This window comes from Syngnathus acus, chromosome 16 (assembly GCF_901709675.1).
Source record: "Syngnathus acus chromosome 16, fSynAcu1.2, whole genome shotgun sequence".
Taxonomy (NCBI): domain Eukaryota; kingdom Metazoa; phylum Chordata; class Actinopteri; order Syngnathiformes; family Syngnathidae; genus Syngnathus; species Syngnathus acus.
The window spans coordinates 11,852,643-11,877,519 of NC_051101.1; the positions used below are offsets into that span (position 1 = coordinate 11,852,643).

At 42.7% G+C, this 24,877-nt stretch overlaps 1 long non-coding RNA gene across 1 annotated transcript; it reads left to right on the top strand.

Moving 5' to 3' along the window:
• Window positions 1–536: 536 nt before the first annotated feature.
• Window positions 537–23,843, top strand: LOC119136315. Its single transcript, XR_005100686.1, has 7 exons — window positions 537–652; window positions 2,678–2,813; window positions 3,022–3,096; window positions 17,637–17,779; window positions 21,561–21,647; window positions 22,098–22,177; window positions 22,903–23,843. It is a non-coding gene; the product is annotated as an uncharacterized LOC119136315 (long non-coding RNA).
• Window positions 23,844–24,877: the final 1,034 nt, after the last annotated feature.

Below are 24,877 nucleotides of genomic sequence, written 5' to 3' on the forward strand. Positions count from 1 at the left end.
AGGGATTTCAAATGGAGGGCCATGTTTGTGCAACAGGTTGAATGTCGGTAAGAGTAAACACAAGTCAGGTCTCACTGTGGTGTAGCATCCAGTTGAACAAAAAAAAAACAGCTCCAAAAAACACACATATAAAATACACAACCTCCTGAACGGCTCATAAGAAAGCTCTAGAACGGGGGTGTCAAACTCGTTTTTTTCGCGGGCCGCATTGTCGTCATAGCTTCTTTCGGAGGGCCATTATGACTGTCAACCCAAATAAATGTATGAGCACCTCATATTATATACAGTAAAAGCTACAAAACAAACTGACAAATAACATGTTTTCAAATCAGACGAGTAAAAACTGGTCAAATATTAAAAATTCTAAAAAGCAATTCTAGTAATGACACACGAATTTGATGCACAATTTGTCTTCGCGGGCCACATAAAAAGAGATGTGGCGGGCCGTATCTGGCCCCCGGGCCTTGGGTTTGACACCAGTGCTCTAGAAGATAATTTGAATCAGGTGTGTGAACCAAGGAAACTTCAAGCAGCACAGAAGCTCCCTCGGATCGGACCTCGTTCGAAATGTTTGCAACAAGTGTCAGACAAGCGCAAAGTTGATCATTTAATAGTTAGGATTGCATCTGGCAAACATTCTTTGCCAAACAAGGTAAGAAAATTTAGCTGTAATGTTTTTATTGGTTAATTGGAGGCCTGGTTACAGCTCCTGGCGTTAGCTAGCTAAGCTAATGAAGCTAAGCTTTGTCGTTATCCACAAAGTTGCTTCTATCTGTTTTGTCTGCCTCAAGATTTAATGCTGCCTTCTTGTGTGTTATTATGTATGCTCGTAAACAGAATCACGGTCATTTGTTATATCTATAACTTTAATAAGTGTTTCACTTAATGAGCTCAAATGGGCGATACTGACAGTTTAGCATACTTAGCCAAACATTACCCTCAAGGCTATAGTGGTTAGCATGGTAGGAGTCGGATGTAATTAGCGGTACATTAGGAAATGAAGACTTCCTCCCAGTTGTTAAATTGCAGCCAAATAGCACATAGTAATCCGAATTTAATTAAATTTCTCTATTGAAATACTCAGTAATCACTGGAACAAAGCAACACGCTAACTTCAGACTTGGCAGCCGCCAAGTGTGACGTCATGGGAAAAAAAGTTGCCATTCAATATTGCTGGCCTTTGTTTTTGATTTTATTTGATGTCATGGATCACGTGCATTATTGATTGGAAACAATAATACTGCTGATGCTATACAAGTTATTTTGAACGATTTTCCATCAACCAATGATCCGACTGTCTAGCTCAGGGGTGGGCAAACTTTTTGACTCGCGGGCCGAACTGGGTTCTAAATTTGGATCGGAGGGCCGAACCAGGAGCAGATGGACGTAGTGTTTGTGTGAAGTAATATAAGTGACCTGTAAAGGTCATTGCATAAAAGATTTTGGCCTTTAGTAGGTAGTAAAGCATGGATATTCCAAACAAGTTTTTTGAAAACAAATGCATTTATTAACAGCATTAAAAAAAAAAAATCACTAAAAAACTGCTATCAGTGATTCTCATAAAATACGACACTATTATTATGAATAACAGTCTCCATCACTTCAGTGCCTGCAGGTCAGATTAATGAAAAATGTTTATCTTATGAGATCACATCAAACAGCAAACATTCTGACCAAATATATCGTCTTGAAGAATCGGTGAAAGCATACATCCAAATAAAGTAATCAAAACGGCAACACGGTGAGGGGTATCTGAACATCAGAGCAGAGTTTTAACTCACAAACACCTGGTAACAGAGGTGAGGAAACGGGAAACACTTCCTTAAAGTAAGCCTTAAGAACTTTACAGGTTAAGATTAGTCGCAAACAGGTGGTGGGTGCATCAATGTCCTTGAGCATCCTGCATTGTTTGAAAATGAGAATGGTCGCTAGTTTCAATCCCTGCTATGTGTACAAATCATATTCAAAATGCATTTTTTTACAACAAACTTGAGAGCCTCCCCTTCATTTTCAGTGGGAACAGTGTTGTTGGTCTCCCTTTTTTGCTAGTGCATCATAGTCTGGAGTAAAATTTGTTGTGGCAATTCTTAGGAGAGATCCGTTTACCTCGATCTGTGACGGGTTGATGTGGCTGAACGTCACGTCGCGTACGTCGAGCCAAATTGGCCACTCTTTTAACATTCGGCACTCACTTCTTTTCTTCGGGCCACTCATTTTAATGGAAGGATTCCAGGGGAAGGTTTGTGGGTGGCTATAGCGTAAAACTGTATCTGAAAGCTCAGCGAGCGAATTACAAGAATGCTGTCGTCACAGCCCACGCTCTAAATTCGGGACTGATACAAATAGAGCGCGAGTGCGCCATGTCCGTACTACTGAGTACGTACGTACGTACACGCACTTGTGAGTGTGCACCGAGCTTTCTGACACGGCTTCCGGTAGTAAATGCGCAGGCGAGCGGTTCCCCATCTACTGGGGAAACGCAGTCATTGCAGGCAAAATGACAAAAAAAAAGTTTAATAATACAATTAATTCAGGGTTGGCGGGCCGGATTAAACGGTCCCGTGGGCCAGATGTGGCCCGCGGGCCGTAGTTTGCCCACCCCTGGTCTAGCTCGAACTTTATATTTCGTACATGTGAAGTGAATTTTGGGTTATTTCCTACTAAACACACACAAAAGCAAAGAAGTGGAACAGAAGACAAACAGGATGGATGACACATCTTCACAGGCACTTTGACTAATGGAGCTTCGGAGAAAAATTCCGTGTCAGACGTAAGATGTGACTCATGGTTTAGACCTATTATCTTTATTTCAGGTAATGTTTTACACAAAAAAAAAGTAGAAAAGTGCCTCAAGGAGAGACGGTGTAATAATGATGACTAATGGCTGACAAGTGTTATTTGTAAGAGGGAGGGGAAAAAAGGCATTGAGGCGTTTGATTTAGTCAGGCGGGATAATGTGCAGCCTTCGAGATGCTTTCGCCTCTATTTTTCACTTTTATTTTCCTTTATGTTCATTTACAGAGATCAGTTGACTCCTCGGCGTAAAGTGTCAAGCCAGAACGTTTGCATTGACCGCCATAATGCGCGATTGAGCTGGTGAGTTTCAAATAAACTTTTTTTTTTTAATTTCACTATCAGTGTGCAACCAAATATGATTCTGCATATTTTTTGTAATGTAAAATATTTTCCGATGTGCTATGGGTTTTCAGTTTCTTTTCTGTCAATAAACTGCAGTACCGCCTCCAGCCACAGAGCGTCGCTGTAAAGCGCTTCCTCTCAGTTAGGCTCCATTGTCATCTTTCATGAGCACGAGCAAAATCTGTTTAAATCACAATGGCCATTGTGTAACTCGAGTCATCGAGATTAAACTGCGGATTTACTTTATCGGGTTATGATATAACACTGAGTGCTGAGGTCATGAACGGAGAAGAAGACAATATGTGGCTGGGGGCCCAGGAGAGATATGCACTCACACACAGTGTTGACAACAACTATTACCACAGGATTGAATTCACTATCATTGACAAGTCAAGGAGAAAGTCACAGAGAAAAAAAATCGCTTTCCATGTACTGCATTATTGCGTTGGCATCCACATATGGTCTGAATAGTGGTTATGAAAAGTCTACACACCCCTGTTTTCACACGCCAGGACCAAGGCCCCAAACCAAAAGTTTTTTTTAATATGACAATAATTCATTGTGAATCAAAATTTTGGATGCCTGAAGTTATACCAGGTGGAGCGGGGGGGTGCCCAGTTTGGCAACCACTAGGCAGCCATGTTTGTTCCAACGACTACCTTGACAGCAGCGAATGAAAGAAGTCACGTTCCATCTTGAATAATTTTGTCTTTTCTCCAAGTGGAGCCACCTTTATGTTTCCAACACCTCCAAGGCGTTAATAGCATGAGGTGCTGCGTGTTTCAGTCGCGCCATGTGACTGCTGATCAAGTCCTGGGCCTCGTGCATGCTCCGAGCGCTCGGTTGTGTCATCGCCGTTTAAAAATGGATCGCCAAGACAGAAGGTTAACAATCTCACTTGATCACGTTGCAACCTCGTGAAATGCTAACGGGATTTTTTTCCCCAAGTCACGTTAGCTTCTATCTTGACACAAAACTTTTTTTTTTTTCTAACAAAAAAAAATATATATAGAGAGCTGGAAGAGCTATGGCCCTGTCCCGACACGGCTTTGGCAATTTTCTTCTCCTAGTCTCAAGCAGATGCCACAACACAGTGGATGTTTTTCTCTTCTACTTGATCTCATCAAAGAGAGTCACCGAGCTGACTGTGACAAATGGCCCTGTCGCTGGATAACCTCCATTTCTCTTGCCGTCTTTGCTGTTTGGACATTTTGCTTTCCCCTCGTGACGGCTCCTCCCTACAGCTTATGGATGACTTCATTTTCACACTGTCTGCACTGCTTTCAAGTTGTTGTTGTTGTTTTCTCCGTCCCGCCTTCCTATTGGCTACTTTGACGCTGTCACTTGCCCTCAGATTGATGCTCGGCGAGTTAGTCACGGACCGGGTATTTTTTCTTTCGCTCTCTCTCCCCTTCGACACAGCCTGTCCGCTCTAACTTTAGCCGCAATTCTGTATTTGTGAGACAGCATCTGGACTGCAGAAGCAGATGGGAGGGTTATATTTATTCTGCCTCTCACGCTCGGCCAAAGCCGACTCGAACACTGTATTTAAATAGAATATACAAATGAGAGGTTGACTTTTAAAACTTTAGGATAAGAGCAATTAAAGTAAAACGGGTCCCGTAAAAGGTGGAGAATTGACTTTTTAATTGCTTGTATTCTAAGACTTTGTTCTCGGGAGTACCCGCCCAGCAAGTGTGAAATTAAACAACCGGGTAAATGTTTTGCCATCTGTTATCGACTTCTGCTTTTATTCGTATTTATTTCGTTTACTTCAGATGATCTCTGGGTTGGCTTATAAATATTCAACAAACTTGATAACTAAAAGAACCTTTTGACTTCTTTTAAAATCATTTTAATCCGTGTTATCTTTCTCCCTAACTGCTCGCCCACCACTCACACAATCGACCCCCCCCCCCTTTTGCAAAACCGCTCTGACGCAAGCATGTGATTGGCTGATTCACGTCACGTGGGAGGCGTCACAATCCACGCAACTCGTGCATTTCCATATGCTCATCCATGTATGAACGGCAAAACATCATTTAGCACGGAGACATTCTTCACACTGTAATCATCTGCATTATTCCAATTTGCCCCGCCCCCTCCCAAACGTAGACAATTAAATGCTCCCTGACAGGAAAAATATTCCCCACCCTGCCATATGTTTTTGTTTGCCTTACAGTAGCTGGTGCAAAGTGAGCGCAGGTGTTAAAGAGAGCAGACTGCTTATCGGATCGACTTAATGGCTTTAGATCTCATTTATTCCGAGTGGCGGTTTAAATGTCCTTCCTTGGTATCTAATCAGAAGCTTATATGACTGCAGATTGCAAGAAAAACAGCTTCAGTCTCAGGGCAGGCATGTGAGGCTTGTACAATTTGTCAAAACTGGTCATTGTGGGAGAGAAGAACTACTTGTGAAGAATGTGCAATCTCTCTGGTCTATTATCTTTTCTCTTGCAGACAGCTAGTACTCTTTAAAAACATTTTGTGGCAGATAAAGTCTGAAAAAATGCTGAAGTATTGTGCGAAACCTGAATAATACGATTCCAGCGTGCGTTGACAATGTTCTTCGGTATGACATCCACAATGTCTTTTTGACAAGCGAGGTCAGCTTTGACGGATACATTTGAAAAATCTCAACGGCAAATAATGGTGATGCCGAGGTTCCGAGTGGAAGTCACGTTGTCTGGGTCTTAAGTGCTGGCTGAATCAGAAGCAGAAGAGAGAAGGTGTTCAAAAGACAAAGCCTCTGAAATTGGCTCAACCTTAGTCAGAGTTCTGTTTGGACACCTTGTTTGTCCACAAGTGTAAAACTACCAACAACATTCCCGTGAAGCTTCGAAAATCATGATCCTTAGATTACGTTGCAGGAATTGAGAGTAGATCCCTAGCTCAGGTGAAGATCTTACCTTAGGGTCTTGTTTGATAGCAGACAGACTTCCATTTGCTCTTTGACTGAAGTTTCCATTACATGATAGACAAGAGGCTGAAATGAGTTTCCCTTTGTATGTCTGGAATCACTCTTTGAAATTTGATAGGGATCTGGATTATTGAGTGACTCGAGGCTGGTTGAGAAAACAACAAGGGCTCTAGCAGGAGGCCCTGAGGCACACCAATGAGGGAAACTCTTGTCTCTGCTGGAGACAGGAAAGTCTGAGCTGCTTTGACTTCTCAGATAAGTGGCAAGAAAAGACTTTGTAGATGGACGCTAGGCAGTCGCATGTGATTTGATCCAACCAACAGATAACCCACACATGAAGCTTGCTAGCGCCATGACGGGTGGCAATCGGTCACGCTCGTCTGATTCATCCCGCCCGTGAACCCACACGACCTTGCGCTCGTGAGACATCTTCGTGGCAGCGAGCGACCAAAATTCCACGTGTTGATTACCGCTTAACGCCAGGCGCCAACTGGTGCACACCAACACGTGGCTGCAAACATGTTCAAATGTGGCTCCAAGCTGGGATGACGTGATCATCACATGCGGCATCTCCACCCTCCTGACCTCCATTCCATCACGTGAAAAATCAGTAACAAAATCAACAGTTTCAATATCGGGCCCACTTGTGATATTTCAATAATAGAATCGTTTTACACTTGGATCTAGGATCACACATTAGACATGGTCGCCGTTTGAGAACATTTCGATGCTGACAGTCATAGTGGGACAATGTGTGAGTCTATTGTTTCTTAATTAATCAGCACCGGTCCACTTGGCCGCCAAAGTAGTGCGATGTTCCGTCATTGGTGTCCAAGGAGCAAAATAAAAGGCTTATGCTGGTAATCCACACAATTTGGTTTGAGTAGTGGATAATAGCTTGACATGGCATATGGTGATGCGTCGACATGTCCCGAGATTTCCTCCTAATCTCTCTGTACTAATTTCATGTCCCGATCACACGGACGTCATTTCCTTTTGCCAAACTTGTAAAATCGTTTCCACTTTTAAATCCTTAAAATGCCTGATGACTTCCGAATAAACAGATGAACCGGTTGGCCGCCACACACACACACACACACACACACACACACACACACACACACACACACACACACACACACACACACACACACAAGGGCTGTGGGCACGTTGCAACTTGCTGCGTACTGCTTGAACCAATTCGAGGAATTAATGAGGGAAGAAATAACAGGCTGTCATGGCGGGATACTGTAGTGTGTGTGTGTGTGTGTGTGTGTGTGTGTGTGTGTGTGTGTGCGTGCGTGCGTGCGACTTGTTAAAATCTGGTCTGGCTGATTTTTGTCGACAATAATAACAGCACTGTCTGATTAAGGCAGAGCGGCACGATTTTGATTCATGGTGGCCTCAATACATTTTATTGTGGAGAAGGGTTTTGATGGAAAGTTTTTGGGTAAATAAACGATTGTTCCTATGTTGCAATGCCTCTCCTGATAAGATTGTTTTGCCTTGTGGCCAGTTGAATTGATATATTGTTCATATGTCTGGGTTAGTTTGGGCCTTATTGGCTGCATGGTTTGTTTGTTTTTTTGTTTGCAAAAAAAAAAAAATTGGAATTCCCATGAATCATTTTGAACAGGAATTACATGTTACATTAAATGTTGGTGCAAATCCAGATAATTGCTAATGTTGTCATTCAACATGAACCAGGAAGTGGCTTGCTGACAAAAAAATGGACAGAAAAGTTTGGTGGTGAACCATGAGGAATTCCTTTTGACATTTGTGTCAAAAAAGCCTCGCCACAGAATGAAAAAAGACATTCCTATCATTTTATGCTATCTTCCTTGATGCAGGAATGCTATTGTGCTATCATGCTAATATACTAAGTCAACCCAAAACAGTTCAAGCTTATGCATAAGTTCTTTTCTGTACTTTTTGGACACCTGGACTGCAATTCAAATTGACTAAAGCCATCTCAAGCATGCGCCCACACACACCTTTAACTGCACCTGCAGCAATTTGCTACCTAGACAAAAAAATCAACTTTGTGCCATGCTGTCATCATTGTGTCTGCATTTGTACTCGTTGGCACATGCATGCACGGGAAGCAAACACCCACCCTGGAACATCAGGGTCACCATCCCGACAGCATTGTAGCCTAAGCCTGTAAAATGAGTGTCTGCTTCTATGGCCCCCAGCACACAAATAACCGCTCTCATTTAGACGAGACATGCGCTAAACCACCACTCATCTTCTTATCTCATGTAATTACAAATCAACATTGGTTTAGCGCCGCCGTGGCTGCCAACGTGGCTCCTCCCCGCGCTGCCTAAAAGTTACCTCCAAATCATTGAGGGGGAAAAAAAATGGCGGATTATGCTGAGCTGTTTCATTATTGGCCTTCACATCTGTACCCTTTGTGCGCTGGGAAATTGCTCGAGGCTAAATATAGCCTGAATGGATTTGTTTTTCATTACTTATACAGATGTACTTAGGACTTATTTTTACTGAATGTAAAATAAACGCAAACAAAACATTCAAGTAATGGTGGACAGATTTCATTCGTCTTTTGAGTACGAGCTAACAAAAGCCTTTTGATAATAACAAAAGCATTTTTTGGGGCGCTAAAAAACTTCCTTACAGGTGCTACAGAAAACAAAAACCTGTTCAGGGAGTAACCCCCGATAATAGGTGGAGTGACTGACATGTCAACAACACGCTCATAAAAAGTGAGTCAGATGTTATGAAAGGCACTCGAGAAGTGGAAGAATACTTGAAAAGTTCCAATTTTTTTTTAGCAGTTAAAAAGCATTTATGAGCCAAAGTCAAATCGAGTGTCAAACATGGAGGAGAGCGTGTTGTGATATAGAACATCCTCTCTGGTGTTAATTAAATGATGTGACTGCTGACAGATGTAACAAGATGGATCAGGAGGCGGAAAGGACTATTGGAGCTGCTCGCATTCAAATTAACGCTACAAAAGTGACACTTGAGCAAGGACCCTAAACGTTCTGTGAAAGCAATTTCACTTTCTGAAGGCAATTAAATCGGATTTTATTCAATGGCCCAGTGATGTTAACCCAGTAGAGCTTGACTTACTGAAAAAAGAAGGCAGCAAGAAACTTCACAATTAGCTGATGTCCAAGGACTCCAGACAAGTAATAAAATAATGGTGATATTTACAACTGTGCCGCTTTATCAATTTTATTACTTTTGGTTTTGAGCCATTGGACATGGAAGTTCTTTATGTAAAATGTTGAATACCATTACAACTTTTAGTTGCCAATCAATCATAAGTTGTTGTCTTTTGTTAGCATTTCACGTGGTGTTCCTCAAGGTTCAATCTTAGGGCCCATTCACGTTCAACATACTTCCTCTCAGATTTCTAAGAAAATTTGGAGAAATCTCATACCCTATCGCTGCAGATGACCGTCAGCTCTTTGTTTTTTTTTGTTTTTTTTTTTAACTCTGACTTAAGTACACAAACTCAGTTGTAGAAACCGAAAGAACAACTACGCCATGTTCATCATCTGGAGCTTCTAAGAATCAATATATATCATAACACAAGAACATCAATCTTGATTATTAAATGCATTCATGTCAGTCGATTGCTACAGATGTGTTTTGCTAGTCCAGCTCAGTTTGCTTCACCGACCAATCAGATGAGGGGAAAATCCTCCCATCGAGGACCAGCACTCTGTCCCTGTCAGGACGAATTTAAAATCTGATTTAGTTAAAGAGAGCAGCCTCATTCCGAATGTCATTTAAAATATACCAGCCAGAACATCCGATACCGAAGGCCTCGATAGACACCGAGAAGCTTTCGATCTCCTCAAATAGTAGTTGCGCAATAACGAGATGCGCCATTAACGGCTCATTAAGTTCTATTAGCTTCCCAACTGACCGACTTTCTCACCGATCTGGCCTGACCTCTGACCTTCACGTGCCATGAATACCAGCTGCTTCCATATCTCCAACGAGATGTGCGGACGGGTGACAGGCCATTGTGCGAGCCAGACATTGTTTTGGTAGCGATAAATCTCTGTCAGTGCAGCTGGTATAACCTCTACGTGCACATTCTGCTCCAAAATATTTCATAATAAAGATCAAGCCAGCGTTGATCTCGCTGTTGTGATGCAAAAAATAGAACTCAACTGCATCTGTACATACATAGCATGCCGTCTGTTTGATCTTCCCCATGACCGTACGCTAACTCGCATTGCTTAAATTGGAATTTGTTTTGCGGAACGCTTACAAATGCGCCGACTTAATGCTCTTGTTTTCTTTGAGGAAGGGAAGGGGGAAAAAAAACAGATCAGAACCAACTGTCTTTTTGTTTGTAATTGTTGGCACAAGAGAACTTCTGCATCGCTTGCAGGTGGTAAACTGTGTGAAGCCAAAAAAAACAGATGTAATGTTTTTCAACCCCCGACAGCTACCAGCTGTGAGTTTGCTGCATCGACCACTGTGCTGCCAGTAAAAAATTAATTCTTGTTTTGACTGCTAAAATGACCTTAACAAGCAAATGCGGGCACGCTCCGACGTATAGTCGACACGATGTTCATCAAGACATACACCGAAACTCCGATTATTTATCTTCCACCCCCTTAAACATAAAATGAGCACTTAGCTTACGTACACAAGATAAATGTGTCCTCTCGTAAGAACATGCAATCACGGCCTAAGATTTACCGTTTGTGGCTTCTGTGTAGACAGCAGTCGTATATTTGCGTTTCAAGGAATATGGATTGCTATGACGATGAGGTATATAATGAAACCTCCGAGGTCAAACGCAATCGGTTCCGAGACACGGCTTGTTGTTTCACCAGACTAAATAATGAAGTGTTACTGGGTCGTACAAAGACAAACGTCAATACCGTAACCAAACAGGCTATTTATTTATTTATTTCCCCAAAAATGTTTTTATATATTTCTATACATTTTTATTTGATTTTACTGAATTTTTGGCCAAGCTTAAAATCTCACAAAGCAAGTTTGACTTTGGGGGGAACGTGCAGAACCGTGAATTACACTCATTACACATTTTGCTTTGATAGTCTTATAGTGTCTTTAATTAAAATCGGTATTAAGCTGAACTAGTGTTACACACACACAGACCTGGATACAGCGACAGACACACACACACACACACACACACACATAAATGAATCCCCTCATTAACACGCATCCTGCAGGCTGCCCTTGATTCATTTTGGCATCAACGGCATGTTAACACGCGCGTATATCGCGAAGCTATTCATTCTAGTTTGTGGCCTATAAATAAGCCGCTGCCCTCCATATGTGGCACGTCCAGAAATAACCGCTAAGTAATAGAGAAGAGATTATAAGGCAAGATGGATGGCTGGACAAATGCATAATAAAGACAGAGAGGGAGTTAAAAGGTGGGATTACATCTACAGCGCTGTGTCACCGGGGCAGGACTGGAGGTCAAGCGTGATGGATGGATGGAGGAAAGTAGTAATCTGGGAACATCTGGAGTGTGGTGGCATGGAATAGCACACAAACACAGTAGCGCTTCTACGTTTGTCTGTATGGCGGTGATAAATTAGGTTAGCCAAAGAAGCTGCGCGCTACAACTGCTCCCTCTTCTTTCCGAATGGAAACAATCCAGCAGTCATTACTTGTCAGCATCGACGGGAAATAATAAATAATAAACATTACTTAATACTTAATAGATTTTTTTCCCCAGGTATCTGGACTTAAAAATTTCATTTAATATTTAATTTTATTTATTTATTTTACTTGAGTGCCCTATATTTAAAAACAGGTGCAGTATTAGAAACATTTATTTTATAGTTCAAGCCTTAAAACGGCCCCCGTCGCGTATCGTAATTCCATTCAAAGTTATTTAAACACTTTTAAAACAATTTGTGTTTCAACATAAAATCATTTTTTTGGTATCAAGTCCTACTAAATAACAGGGGGGGGCGGGGTTCCATTATTTCTTTCGTGACAAGTTAGCATGCAGGTACTTTCTTCCGTTCACCATTATGATTACGGTAATCGTTTCGTAAACAAGACATTACTCCGTCTCTGCAAATCGAGCTCACGTTTGAGAGCAGAAAACAAGCTTAACAAGCAAGCAAACCTGATTTGTAACTTCAAATTGAATCGGGTAAAGTGTTCTTGGCACGTGTTGTTGTGTCAGACAAAGTGAGTCATCCTAAGTGTAGCACGTGGTGGAAATGTTTACTGCACATAGCATTTAAATCTGTGGATCAATCAAAAGCGTCATCGGCGATATGTTCCAGACTTCAACTGATCATCTTCATCTGCTTGCATATATGGTCCTCCCACAATGCTTAGTAAGCTATTTCAGAAGTTGCATGGGGGGCAATGCCCTCTCGGCCCCTCCTCTAGCTCCGCCAGTGCATTGTTGCTATCTACAACATTTGCTTTGACCAGAACAAGTGGCCACTTAATCACTCACACACACGCACATAGTCCATACACATTCCCAAACACACACACACACACACACACACTAGTCTAATTGTTTCCCTTTGGAAACAAACACAATTGTGTTTGTCTGCGCAAAGGGTCCTGACAGACAAAGAGACGCCGCGCTACGAAGACACGGCAACGGGTCAAACGGAGATAGCGTGATTGATGGCAGCCCGAAATGATAGAGGATGGCGGGGACAACAAGACGCTTTGGCTTTCATCGCCTCCGACCTCGACGCGAGAGTGGCCGCGTTGGTTTCTACAGCTCGACTCGCACGATGCAATTATTCCAACTTCCAAAAGCCCATGTGACGTCTTCTCTGCAATCACCGCTCGTCGCGGCAGTAACTCATTCTTTTATTGAGAGAAGACTTATCATTAGAAGAGAAAAAAAAAAAAAGCGTCTTCCTGCTGTGAGTCTTTTGCTTCCAGAATCAACTGGACTGGCTTCCATCACGTCTCCTGAAACCAAATGAAAAGCTCCAATAAAAGAAAAGCCAGCTCGCACTGCAATTAGCACGCATTAAGGAGTGTTAGCTCAGGCAACGATACTACACCCATGTCACAAAGGCTTCGGGTTTCAGCGGCCGGGAATAACGCTGACCGCAGCGTGCCGTCACATACAGCAGCACGCTTACGCGTGACTCAGACAATGGACCTGAGAGCAAGTCGAGAGGTAAACAAGTATCGAGTTTCCTCATGCGTGTACAGTAAAGTGTAGTGTCGGTGACCAGAAATGGATTACACACATAAATGATGTCATCTTGTCGAAAGAGTGATAAGGCCGTGGAGGGAAAGTATTTTCAATGTTGCAAACACAGAAAAAAAAAAAAATACGGACGCATCAGTGCGGCCCTTACAAAGTGGCCGCTTTTATTATTGCCCAATTTGTAATATTTGGCCTGACAACTTTATTTAGAAATGGATTATACGCATAAATGATGTCATCTTGTCGAAAGAGTGATAAGGCCGTTGAGGGAAACTATTTTCAATGTTGTAAACACAGGAAAAAAATAATAATACGGACGCATCAGTGCGGCCCTTACAAAATGGCCGCTTTTATTATTGCCCAATTTGTAATATTTGGCCTGACAACTTTATTTAGAAATGGATTACACACATAAATGATGTCATCTTGTCGAAAGAGTGATAAGGCCGTGGAGGGAAACTATTTTCAATTTGTAATATTTGGCCTGACAACTTTATTTCATATCAACTTGCAAACTTCTACGATTCTCGAATTCCACTTCATGAATAATGTGTCGCGGCAGATTTCCTGCACAGCATCAGCCGAAGCCATATTGACGCACATGTTTTTTTTTTTCTTCATCAGCATTTGATTATAACTGAAATATGTAGAATGCAATTTTATATTTGCATTTTTAACCTATTCCTCTCTCCGTATACAGCGCAAAATATGATCCGCGGGGGCGTTTTGGTCAATACACCGTCGGAGTTCTACACGACCCAGACGTCTCCTGTGTGAGTAACACTTGCCGCCGGTTATTCTTAATACCCTCAAATCGATGCACGCATAAACCTGCATGTGTTTATCATCACGCTGTGCTGACACTGCGGGCGATCGAGCCACACGCTAACACTCGCGTTATTTCATACTTTAATAGCCTCTTGCAGAAACTAAGACAACACTTTGGGATGGGAACAACAATTCTGCCCTTTAGTAACTCCGCTGAACTTTACCCCTCCACTTGTCCGACAATAAAAGTTGTATTGAGTTACGATAAGGAGGACAATGCATACACCGCTTTTTTTTTTCTTTTTATATCCTTAACCTGTTGACTTGTGTACACCCGAGCTCGCACGTACTATTTTTCTTTTTTCTCGCACGTCTCCACCTCTCTCACCGAGGTCCAAATGACGACATGCACGTACGCTTCCACGTGGAACTGCGGCCGTTTGTTACACACGTGATTGTTATTGCGCCATAATATCGTCCGTCGCGGTAATGAATTCACACAAGCGAGGCCCAAGGGAGGACAAACAAAACAGAAGTACCTCCTGTGATTGCAGTAAATGCGTCTGTAGTTGCCATGGTAACCCAGACTCACGTCTCCCCCCACCCCTCCCTTCGGAAGTCCGCCATGTTTGATTTGTTTTTTGTTTTGTTTTACGTCAGTCCATTAAAATACCGCTTAAGATGTCAGTGGCCCAAAAAAAAAAAAAACAGGCGCGCTGGTCTAAAGTGGGCATTAAAAGAGATATTAGATGCATTTGTGGATATGCTGCCCTTAATATTCCTGTTATGTTTCGACATAAAAGGAGGCTGCATTAGCACACTTCTAATAATAGAGCGGAGATGCTCTAAGCTGTTGCTGCTTTTAAGCTCCGCTTAGCCTACTGTTGGATGTCTGAAACAATGCTAGCATGTGGGTCAGAGTATTACGCGGCAACTTTGACACTTTTATTATCTCGTCTGATCTTTAAGGGGTCAGACGAGAACAATCGGAGCGCTTTGTCGTATGAGCGCTAGCGGGTTTAAATCAGCAAGAGGCCTCGTGGCTCAAACCCAAAGTGTTTACTCATGCGCCCCGCCCAAACGCGCACGCCACCCAACCCTCAGAGACCAACAACTTCGACAAATGTGTGTGTCTGCAAGAATCTTCCCAACGTGACGTGTCATGTGCAAGGCCTGACTTTCTGACTCTCCTGGGATATATTTGAGTCATCCATGTCTGAGCATCAAACTAATCTGATGACTTTTTTTTTTTTGTCTCGCTCGTCTTCTCCTCAGGCTTGATAATCTGCTTGGTAACGGCGAGCCGTTTCAGGGAGCGTCCAAAATAAATTTGAGAGAGATCGGGTTACCCTTTGCCCTCATCTTACCCCCCTTCTTCCTCGTCTTCATCTTTCCTCTCATGCTAATTTTTACGCGACTGGGGGGGGGGGGAAAAAAATGCTACTTTTGAACGTATTGGCCAGTCGACTATTTTCGCAGCACATTTGCAGCTCCCCGTAAATTCCCACCATTTAATGTCTTCCTTTTACAATTCCCTAGACTTTCAGTTTCCCCCTGTGGACGCTGTAAAATATACGGCATAATTAAAATCACACACACACTCTTAATTGGACCTTTCCCAGGTCCCATTCATAATGTTTAACGCCACACCTCTCTCGGTTTGTATGCATCTCTGTGTGTCACTGAAGGCACAAGTGGGAAATTAAGGGAGCCGGAACACAGTAAAAAGCACAGCGCTGTCTGGATATCGTGAGTGTGTGTGGTGCACTCATTAGCCCGTGCCCTCTAATGAGAGCCGGGGGGGGTGATCACACCTATAGCTGGGGCCCATCTATGCCAGCCTGCTTGTAATTATAGCAACCAGTCCCAAGCACAGCACAGTGCATTAACTGGCTTCTCTCCGCTCTGTAATTAGAAATGTCAGAGCTGACCTATTGTTCCGACTCGTCCAATCTTTTTTTTTTTTCCCTCCCATGTGGGATTTGAACCGTCGACTGAATCCCCAGGCAATTATTTCCAGTGTGGTCACGCTGGCGCGGAGGCCAGTAAAGGCGTGCGGTGAAAATGTGCGCCTCAAGAATATTGAAAATACAGCAGCGGAGAAAGGTCGACATCTTTGACCAATCTAGTTTTGGATACAATGGAAAAAAATTCACTTCTCAGAAGGGGGATCTTTTAGTTTCCTATTTACTTGCTTATTGGCAAACATAAGCACATGGCGGGATATGACAACCCTGAGATTGCTTGACTCAAGGGCTCTTCTTCACCCTGGAGGTTTACCGATTAATTTCACATTCATGCCGTCCTCCAAGGTTACTTTAATAAAATTTCCAAGCCGGCTCTATTTTATTTCCTCCAATTTTAATACTAACAAAAATGCGAGGTGGCTGAGCGGAGGCGGACGGAATTCATTTGAAAAGTTGACACTAAAAATCCATATCGGTGCTGCGCGGTGGATTATGCGAGTACTAAAGTCGCTGGAGGTTTCTCGATGATTTTAAAATCCTATTTTGGTGCAGTGAGTGGAAATAAACAGTAATATCTTGCTACGGTTGGAACTGACACTTTGTCGAGCCACGTATCGAAAACACCCAAACGCTAACATTCAAATGTATTCATTTGTTGCCTATTCATTAAATAAGTGTTACACCAAAGAATCCATCGTCAAGCTACTGACGTCAAGCCACTTTCAAATTCAACATCCCATGATCGGATTTCCTCTCACGCAGCCAGAAGAAGGGGCGGAAAGCACTCGCCAAACCATAAAATCATCAGTGCTAAAAGGTTCATCTTAATACTCCTTCCTGCCGAGGCTAGATGACAGAATATTGGATGGTCGGATGAGCCGCCATGCTTGGCTGCTTCCCATAAGCTTGTTATAGCTGGACCCGGACCCACCTGCTGTCTGTAATGTGACTGGCTGTAATTGGACAAGAGTTTCTTTGAGAAGCAAAGTAACCCGGCGCGGCGGTGTCCGCTAGCTTAGTCTTTGTTTAACCCAATGACCTGTCCTCCAGTGGTATCGACTTTAACCTGACCACCCTGAAGGTCGTGTAGGCTTGCATGCCTCCACTGTATGGGCGTTGTCAACCAAAACACCCCCAAAAAAAAAAAAAAGTTTGTCGTCATGAATAGAAAAAAGCGAATAATGGTTTCAGGACACGGCCGTGAAGAAAGGAGGTCTGGCGCACATGGTTGGAATCACAGCCAAACATCTCGCACACACCCCATTTTTATTTCATTTGTCATTCCCGACCTCTCAGTCTTTGACAGTATGATCCCGGGAAATCGCACAGTGTGTCCCATTTTTTTTTAGGGTGTAGTGAACGGCACGAGGCCAACACATGGCGGCTTGCGAACTTACTCCCTCACGAGAACATTCTGTTTGAATGAGGAGATCGGGACCTCCCTCTCTTTCTAACTAAAAGATGTTTAAATAAAAAAAAAAACATCCTTCCCAATCCCCAAAGCCTCTTTTGCGCAGGTCTTTGTGCGTGTCATACTCAATCAACATTGAAGTGGCGAACGCTCCATTGTGCCGGAGGACGCCATCTGCGAGCAGTTTTGAGCGAGAGATGAGACCACCCTCTGAACTTTCTCTCCGTGCCTGTTTTAACTCCAAATGTGACCTTCCAACAGGCCATCACCTGCTGTCAGCAAGCAAGTGGATGCACGGCCTCCGCCTGCTTAGGACACTTGGATTATTTCAGTGGATGCCTGTCGATAAATCACTCAAGTTAAGTTGGCCTCCTAGTGTGCGGGGATGACCCTCAGATGATCAGGTTTGGAATATCTCACCCGAACATGTTGTCCATACTGTACATCTGCACTGTAAAACATTCAAACCCCTAGTCACTGTGTCTCATATTTTCCCAAGAAGTTAAAAATAAATCGTACGAAAAGTTGAACATTAGTCAATTATCAACTGTTTTTTTCCACCATAAACCCCAGAAATGCTTATTACGTCAATTATTTGGCTCTGCTAACACAAAGAGTGGTAAGCCTCGGTGTTAGCAGCTAGCGTGATATGCTAACTAGCTAAAGTTTTCCTCCCAAAAATTAAACGCACGAAGCTTGTTTGCTATTTGGTCATTTAGTGGGCAGTCACAGTTACACAAAATTATTCAAAAATGCTAAATAATGCGAAATGGCGCAATGATAGCCTGTTAGCTTTGTTTGAGTTAGTCTCTTTAGCATTTTGATTGGTGGTGTGCCATGAGCTTTACATCCAAATAGTGAACTGCATTTCTTTTGGGGGCCACTTTTGGAAATTAGTTGTTAACAAAAACTTTTGCGCCAGACATGAGTTGGGGAATCCATTTTTAGAATAACAGTGCAAGTCATTACAAGTTTAGGAAATCCATTAAAGTTGCCTTTGTTCGGTAGCTCAGCCTCTCACGATGTTATTGAGAAAAGTCTCATCATAGTAACCAGTCTTACAATAACACAAGATCTATTTGAAGATCATATTATATGTATACAGAAGGATAAATTCTCATATTTGCCTTTCTCTTATGAGCTCACAATGCTTTCGGAAGTGTCATTTTTTTCCGTCTATCTTACACGATTTGCTTTTCAAAGCAGTGGTAGTATTTGAACTCTTGTATAAGACGGCATAATCATCGTAGGTGTGTGGTTGAGTGTGGGTGGAATTGGCTGCTTGGATTAACTGGTGTCTGTAATAAAGACAACAGGTAGTCATGATAACAATAAAAGACTGATGTATTTTATTTGTCCATTTGGTGCGTGAGTGTAAAGTGGAACAAGTACTGCGCCTGACATGCAAAGTGTGAGACTGAAACTGAGCATTTGTACAATTATGCAACAAGATTGTCTTTGCCAATGATTGAGGACAAATAATAAAGAAGAGGAGGCTGGGATTTCAAAACACACACACACACAAAAGCGAAAATAAAAGCAAAGGCACAGCAATTATAGTCGAAATCGTTACTAGCCAAAAAACGCAATACAGTATAATAGGACGCACTTGTGCCACATATTGATCGAAGCAGTTCCGAATCAATATTTATCTAATACGATGGCAATAAAATTGCAATAAAATACATCATAGTCGCCAGAAAGTATTATTAGATGTAATAATGTGCACATATTGCTACAAGCTTGTTTGACTTTTGCTATATTAGTGACATTTATCTCACAAGCTAGCTAGCTACAATTCACTTAATTAGCGCGTATGTCAGAGAAAGACAAAAGGATATTTGTTTTTACTTCATGGGCACTGACATCCACTTACGCAACTAGCACGGACAAATGCTAACAAAATAATTATAATAAATAATATTTTGGTCAGGCCTCACTGACCCTCAATCTGCAAGTGAGGTCGTTCTAAACTATGTTTGGAAAGGGTCAAGTCATGTGCGCATGCATTTGGAGAATGCTAGCATATCCATGACACACATTCATGCACTTTGACCTTGCACCTGTAACATTTTAACCTCAGCAAGTGTGTGTGTGTATATGTGTGTGGGCGTATACGCCATTAGCGCATTTAGCAGCGAGGGTTTTAACGTCTTGGCTGGTCCATGTGTTGATCCTTTGGGTCTATCCATAGAAACTGTTAGCATAGCTCACGTGTTTGTGGGTTGTTACCCTGGTGGATTAATGCATTAAAGTCTGACATAATGCAATTACCACATAGCTGAGCGACGTTTAAATAAACTTGGGGATTCGTTTTACCCTAAGAGCAATTTATGAGTTCAGGTGCTGATGTTTTTGTGATTATGTCTGGACACCAGTTTGTGTTCCATTTCATTCCAACGGTGTCTTGGAAAGGTCAGGGCCAGGGATTCGGTCGGGGTGGTCAAACGCTTCCACGACAAACTTGGAGGAAGTATTTTTCTGGCCGTGGAAACATTCCAAAAATTATACTATCATTGCCGTAAATTGGCTTGCACTGGTGTAAATATTTTAACTGTTGTCACTTAACATTGAATATAAATGTGCTAAATAACAGCGGGCTGAGTATAGAGCCTTGTGGCACACCCAGACATAATTGTTGAGAATGCTGATGATTTGCAATTAAATGAGAACTATTTAGACAATTATCATTTTCATTTCACTTTGTTATGATCATACCAATGTGCATCATCATTTCCTATTAAAAATCAAAACATCTTTGTCAAATCTGCAGTGATGTCATGCGAGAGTTGCTGGCAGACGGCGTAAGCGATGCATATCATCGGCAACATATGCACGCATGATACACTAGCCATATCGGCATCCACGAGCAGCCCACGCACAACCGCGTAGGCCCCTCGCACGCCGCCCCCCCATCGAGGTTTTGTCGGTCCATCTGGGATCATTAGCGCTATGTAATGAATATAAGGCCGAGGCCAGGAGCATGTGTGGAGAGACACAGAAAGATAAAAAGCACAATGGAAAGGAAGGATGAAGGCGGATAATGGAGTTTTTTTTTCTTTGACAAATGAACTGCCCGAGGTTGAGATTCTCAACAAAGAAGTCGAAGAAATCAAGTCCGCGCGGGAACGAATAAAACAATAGAGCCCGAAAGGCAATAATTGTCGCCCGTGTGAGATGTACTTGGTATGTTCTGACCACTGAGTGAACAGAGGGAAAGGATGGAGCGACAGCAGAGACAACAGATGAGCCGAGAGAACAGACAGGAGGGGAAGAAGAAGGAGATACAGGAGAACAAATGACAGCCGCAGTTAAATATTTCACTGGGAATTTGTTTGGGCTTTTGTGCCTTCCAGTGTGTGTGTCTGTTGACTAGCCGGGTTAATGATTCCTTTGGTGAGAATAGTGAGACACTGTTAGCCCATCGGGGGGGTGGGTAGCTCATTTACCCCCCGACGGTGAACAGACGCCATTTTTTTTTTTCTTTCAACTTTACATGTGACTCTATGTTTTAGCCACAACTTTAGTATCAAACTCAAAGCATGAGTCATGTTTATTTCGAGAGGTGGGAAGTGCCGATACTTAGTAGCCACACTCGAGTAAATTTTAGCCCAAAAATGTTTTTTAAAGGAAGCACTTTCAGACATTATAGGTGACAAACACACAAATAGAAAATAAAAACACACCTAATTAGTATGGAACAGCATTTCGCCGACAAATACATTCAAAATAATTTGCCGGTGATTTATTTACTCCACTTTGGCACTTCCTTGTTCCACGTCTGTTTATTTCTCACAATTTAGCATAAGTGTGCCTCACAGTGTGTGCATAGAGGACCACCTGTATGGAGATGAATGTCTACGAGTGGGGGGGGGGCAGAAGACGTGCGTGCCTTTGTGGTGCCAGAGAGGCAGCAGCTTGTCAGAGTGTGCCGCTATGAGCTGAGGCGGGGGGGGGGGGGGATAAAGGCAGAGGGCGTCGGGGTGACAAGCTGTCCATGTGAACATGAAACAATGCCAAGTGTTAACAAGACTAAGCTAGCAGTAATGGCGAAGATCAGCTGGACAAAAGAAATGCAATCTGTGGCTCGCCGAGAGTCAATAGAAGCAGATTACGCTCCTTTCATCCCACATTCATCGCGGCCTTATGTTGATGTTCCATATGTTGGTTTTTTTTTTTTTCCAGGTTGTTCACGGGTGATCTCGAGGAAGGCGATGAAGACATCTGCAGCCGACGATGCGAGAAAACAAGAGTCGGAGACGTCATCAACAGGTCGGCTTTCTAAAATTAGAGAACACTCCCAGGTCCCGCCCATCCTTCATTTATCCATGCAAGCAGCAGCCTGCTTTCGTCCCAAACGCTCTTTTGTCTTTGTGGAGCTTCGGGGTGACACTCAGCCTTTCCACGTGTATTTTTAGCTCCAACAGCCCTTTGGCCATGCAATGTATTCAAGCGTTCACTCCACCTCGATTTGCGTTTCTCTTGTCAGATACTCTCGTGTGTGTGTGTGTGTTTGTGTGAGTCATCTATTTTTGTGTTTTTGTTTTTCTCTGTGTTTTCTTCGCCCCAACTGAATCACTAAGGTAAAAAGGCCAAGCTACCTTATTTGGTTAACTCAATATTCATCAAGGCAAAAAGAGTTTATTTTTAAATTTTCTTGTTGTGTTTAAAAGAACTCTCCATCTTCATCAAACTTTTTTTTTTTTTTCTTTTTCTGTCAAGTGCATACCAAAGCAACAGGGGAGCGCTGTGACCCCTGACCTTGAGGCCATCTTAGCCAATCAGAAGCATATGTCCTAAAGGTAAGATAAGAACATGGGCAACTTGAGGAATCATATTTGTGAAGTTACTCCTGAAATATTCATTTAATCTTTCTTCATTGACAAAAAACAAAATAGTTTTATCTAATCGGTAAACGCCAACTCTTTAGTACTTAGCGATCTTATCCGATTCATCGGTAAAAGAACATTTCTGCGTCACCCATTTACAGGACGCGGCTCTCGTCACAGTGCCGAGAAGTGCGCTTGCGTGTCGGCTCGGCAGAACTAACACGGCAACACAAATCGTGTGACAAGCATCAGCGTGCATGCACGATCTGCGCCGAGGTATTCACGTAGGTCAGCGACTATCTGCCTCATCGCCGAAAGCGTTCTGGAGGCGCAGGTTTGACGGGTGGCGCGTGGAAGAAAAACAAATGTTGACAAAGTGGATCACAAAAGCTCGACTGGTAAACAAAAGTCCTTTGAAATTGTTCAAAAAAACAACTCTCTCGCCCTTGCGTTAACCTTTGAGATAAAAACACACGCAAAAGGTGTTTAGTACAAAAGCGGCACGCAATTTGCTTTCATTTCATGTAATTGTACGTTATGCAATAATGAAATCCCCGACACCTGCGTCGCTTGGAAACAAATCCCCAGAGAATCAAAACAAGACGAGTTCCGGAAACTTTTACACACGTCAGTCGGATTTTTTGTCATCCTTAAAAACATTTTGCGTGTGTGGGTGTTTTTTTTTTTTTTTTTTTAAGAGCCGTTCAGTTCCCCAGCAACCTTTTCGGCTTTGGATCTCCAGAACATTGCTCATCCATGACTGCGTACATGTGTGAAGGGAGATCCCCGCCGTCTCAGCAGAGGCGAGGTGTATTTGTGGGTGGTAAATGTCGAAACGATCCGGGCGGTGTGGTGTTCCATTCCGACCCTGCCGTGTGTCCATGTGTGTGAGAACCGGGCGATCCAATTGCCGGTCGTCTGAACCCTGTGAGTCACTGGCTGGTTCTGGAGCTGCTGGAACTGTATTTGCATTTCACGCATGCCTCAGGTAATCGATATGCCAGTTTGGTGTTGAGATGGATTGGTTGGCTTTTATTCTATTATGGGATCTCACTCAATGGATAAAAAAAAAAAAATTCAACCTTCTTTTTTTATTGGACCAGAAAATTGTGTCCCAGCTGCTCAGCGCTGTCACGAAAAGAAGCGCAGAATTTATACAGTAAAGACGTCCTCCGAGGTATTTTACGACTTTTTAAGTTTTAGTCTCCTGTATTTCATACTTATGTGACACTTAAGAATGTTACCTAGAACATTGCCTGTCCACTTAATTAAGGTTTTACGGTGATGTGCAGAAGAACTGGAACTCAACTCTGGAACAGATGATTTCAATTGTTTCTTATTGCAAAAAAAGTTTTTTCTAAATATCAACAAATGGGAAAACGGAAGGTCTTCTGGGAGCGATTTTCACATTTCGGTTTATTATTGTGGCTGGAGTTTGCTCTACATCATCCTCGAAGCTCTTTTTTTTTCATATTTTGCTCCCGTAATTGGATAAGATTAGCAAAAATGCCTTTGCGTGCTAAGCTACACGTAGCGCTCAGTATGATACAGTGCAGTTCACCACTGTAATCTACTAGCATAATAAAAAACATTGTTATGTAAATACTTCCCAGACTGTGTCAAACAAATGAGCTAGCAGCTAACAAAGTGTCTGTTGGCATTCTTCTATTTCCTTAATTGACTACTAGTACCCGTATTTTTCCTCACACGTCATTTTGTGTCATTTTTTTCCCGTCACCAGAGTGTAATAACTCCCTCGATTGTGATTAACACCCCACTCAGTGTGTGTGAGGGATCCTGTGTCAGAGTAGGCGAGCGTGTGTGTACTTGCCCAGCCAAGCCTAAGGACAGACCCCCCTTTCCCAGTACCCTGATACACATGAAAAACTCCTCCATGAACATACATGCCCCCTCCTGGCCCCCCCCCCCCCCGCCAGCTGACCCAGGCCAGGCTCCATCCCCGCCCCAGGGAAGTCTTCTCATGCCGGGGCCACAATTACACCACGGCTTTATCCACTCCATCTGCGACCCTGTTTTCTACCGTCTGGGGACGAGTGCCGAGCACGAGATCAGACTGATAAAAAAAACAAGAGTAATAATTCTTGACTACCTGACAAAATGTAAACAGAGCCTCGACGGCTACAGTCTGGAACTAAATACACTTCTCATGAGAGGGCTTCTCGTGTAAGCAGTCGGGTTGACAGTGTGTTTTTGTAGATTAGTGCGTCAGTACGTCACAAGAGAGGCTAGACGAGGCAATAGCGTTACAACATCGCGATATGATATAACGGAATGTGTAGAAAGCAAATGCTGTGAGTCAGTGGGGAAATGAATAGATTGCAACAGTGGTGGGGAATAAATAGCAGGACATGTAAAGCAGAATTCTTGCCTATACCCGGGGTGTCTAGACTTTTGCAATTGAAGGCCACATTGCCAACTGCTCACTTAGGAAAGTGGATTAAATCAATTAAAACACAACTGTGCTGTCATTTGTTGAACCGAGTCCAGTTTTTGCTTCTTAAGTAGGTGAATCCCAAGCAATTAAATATGTTTTGCATATTTTGAAGGTCAAAAAAAGTGTTTATCGCTGCAGTTGGGATGCTTTGAAGATGTTTTTTTTTAAGCACCTTAATAGGACTTTTGGTTTCAGGTTAACAACATGTACACACTTGA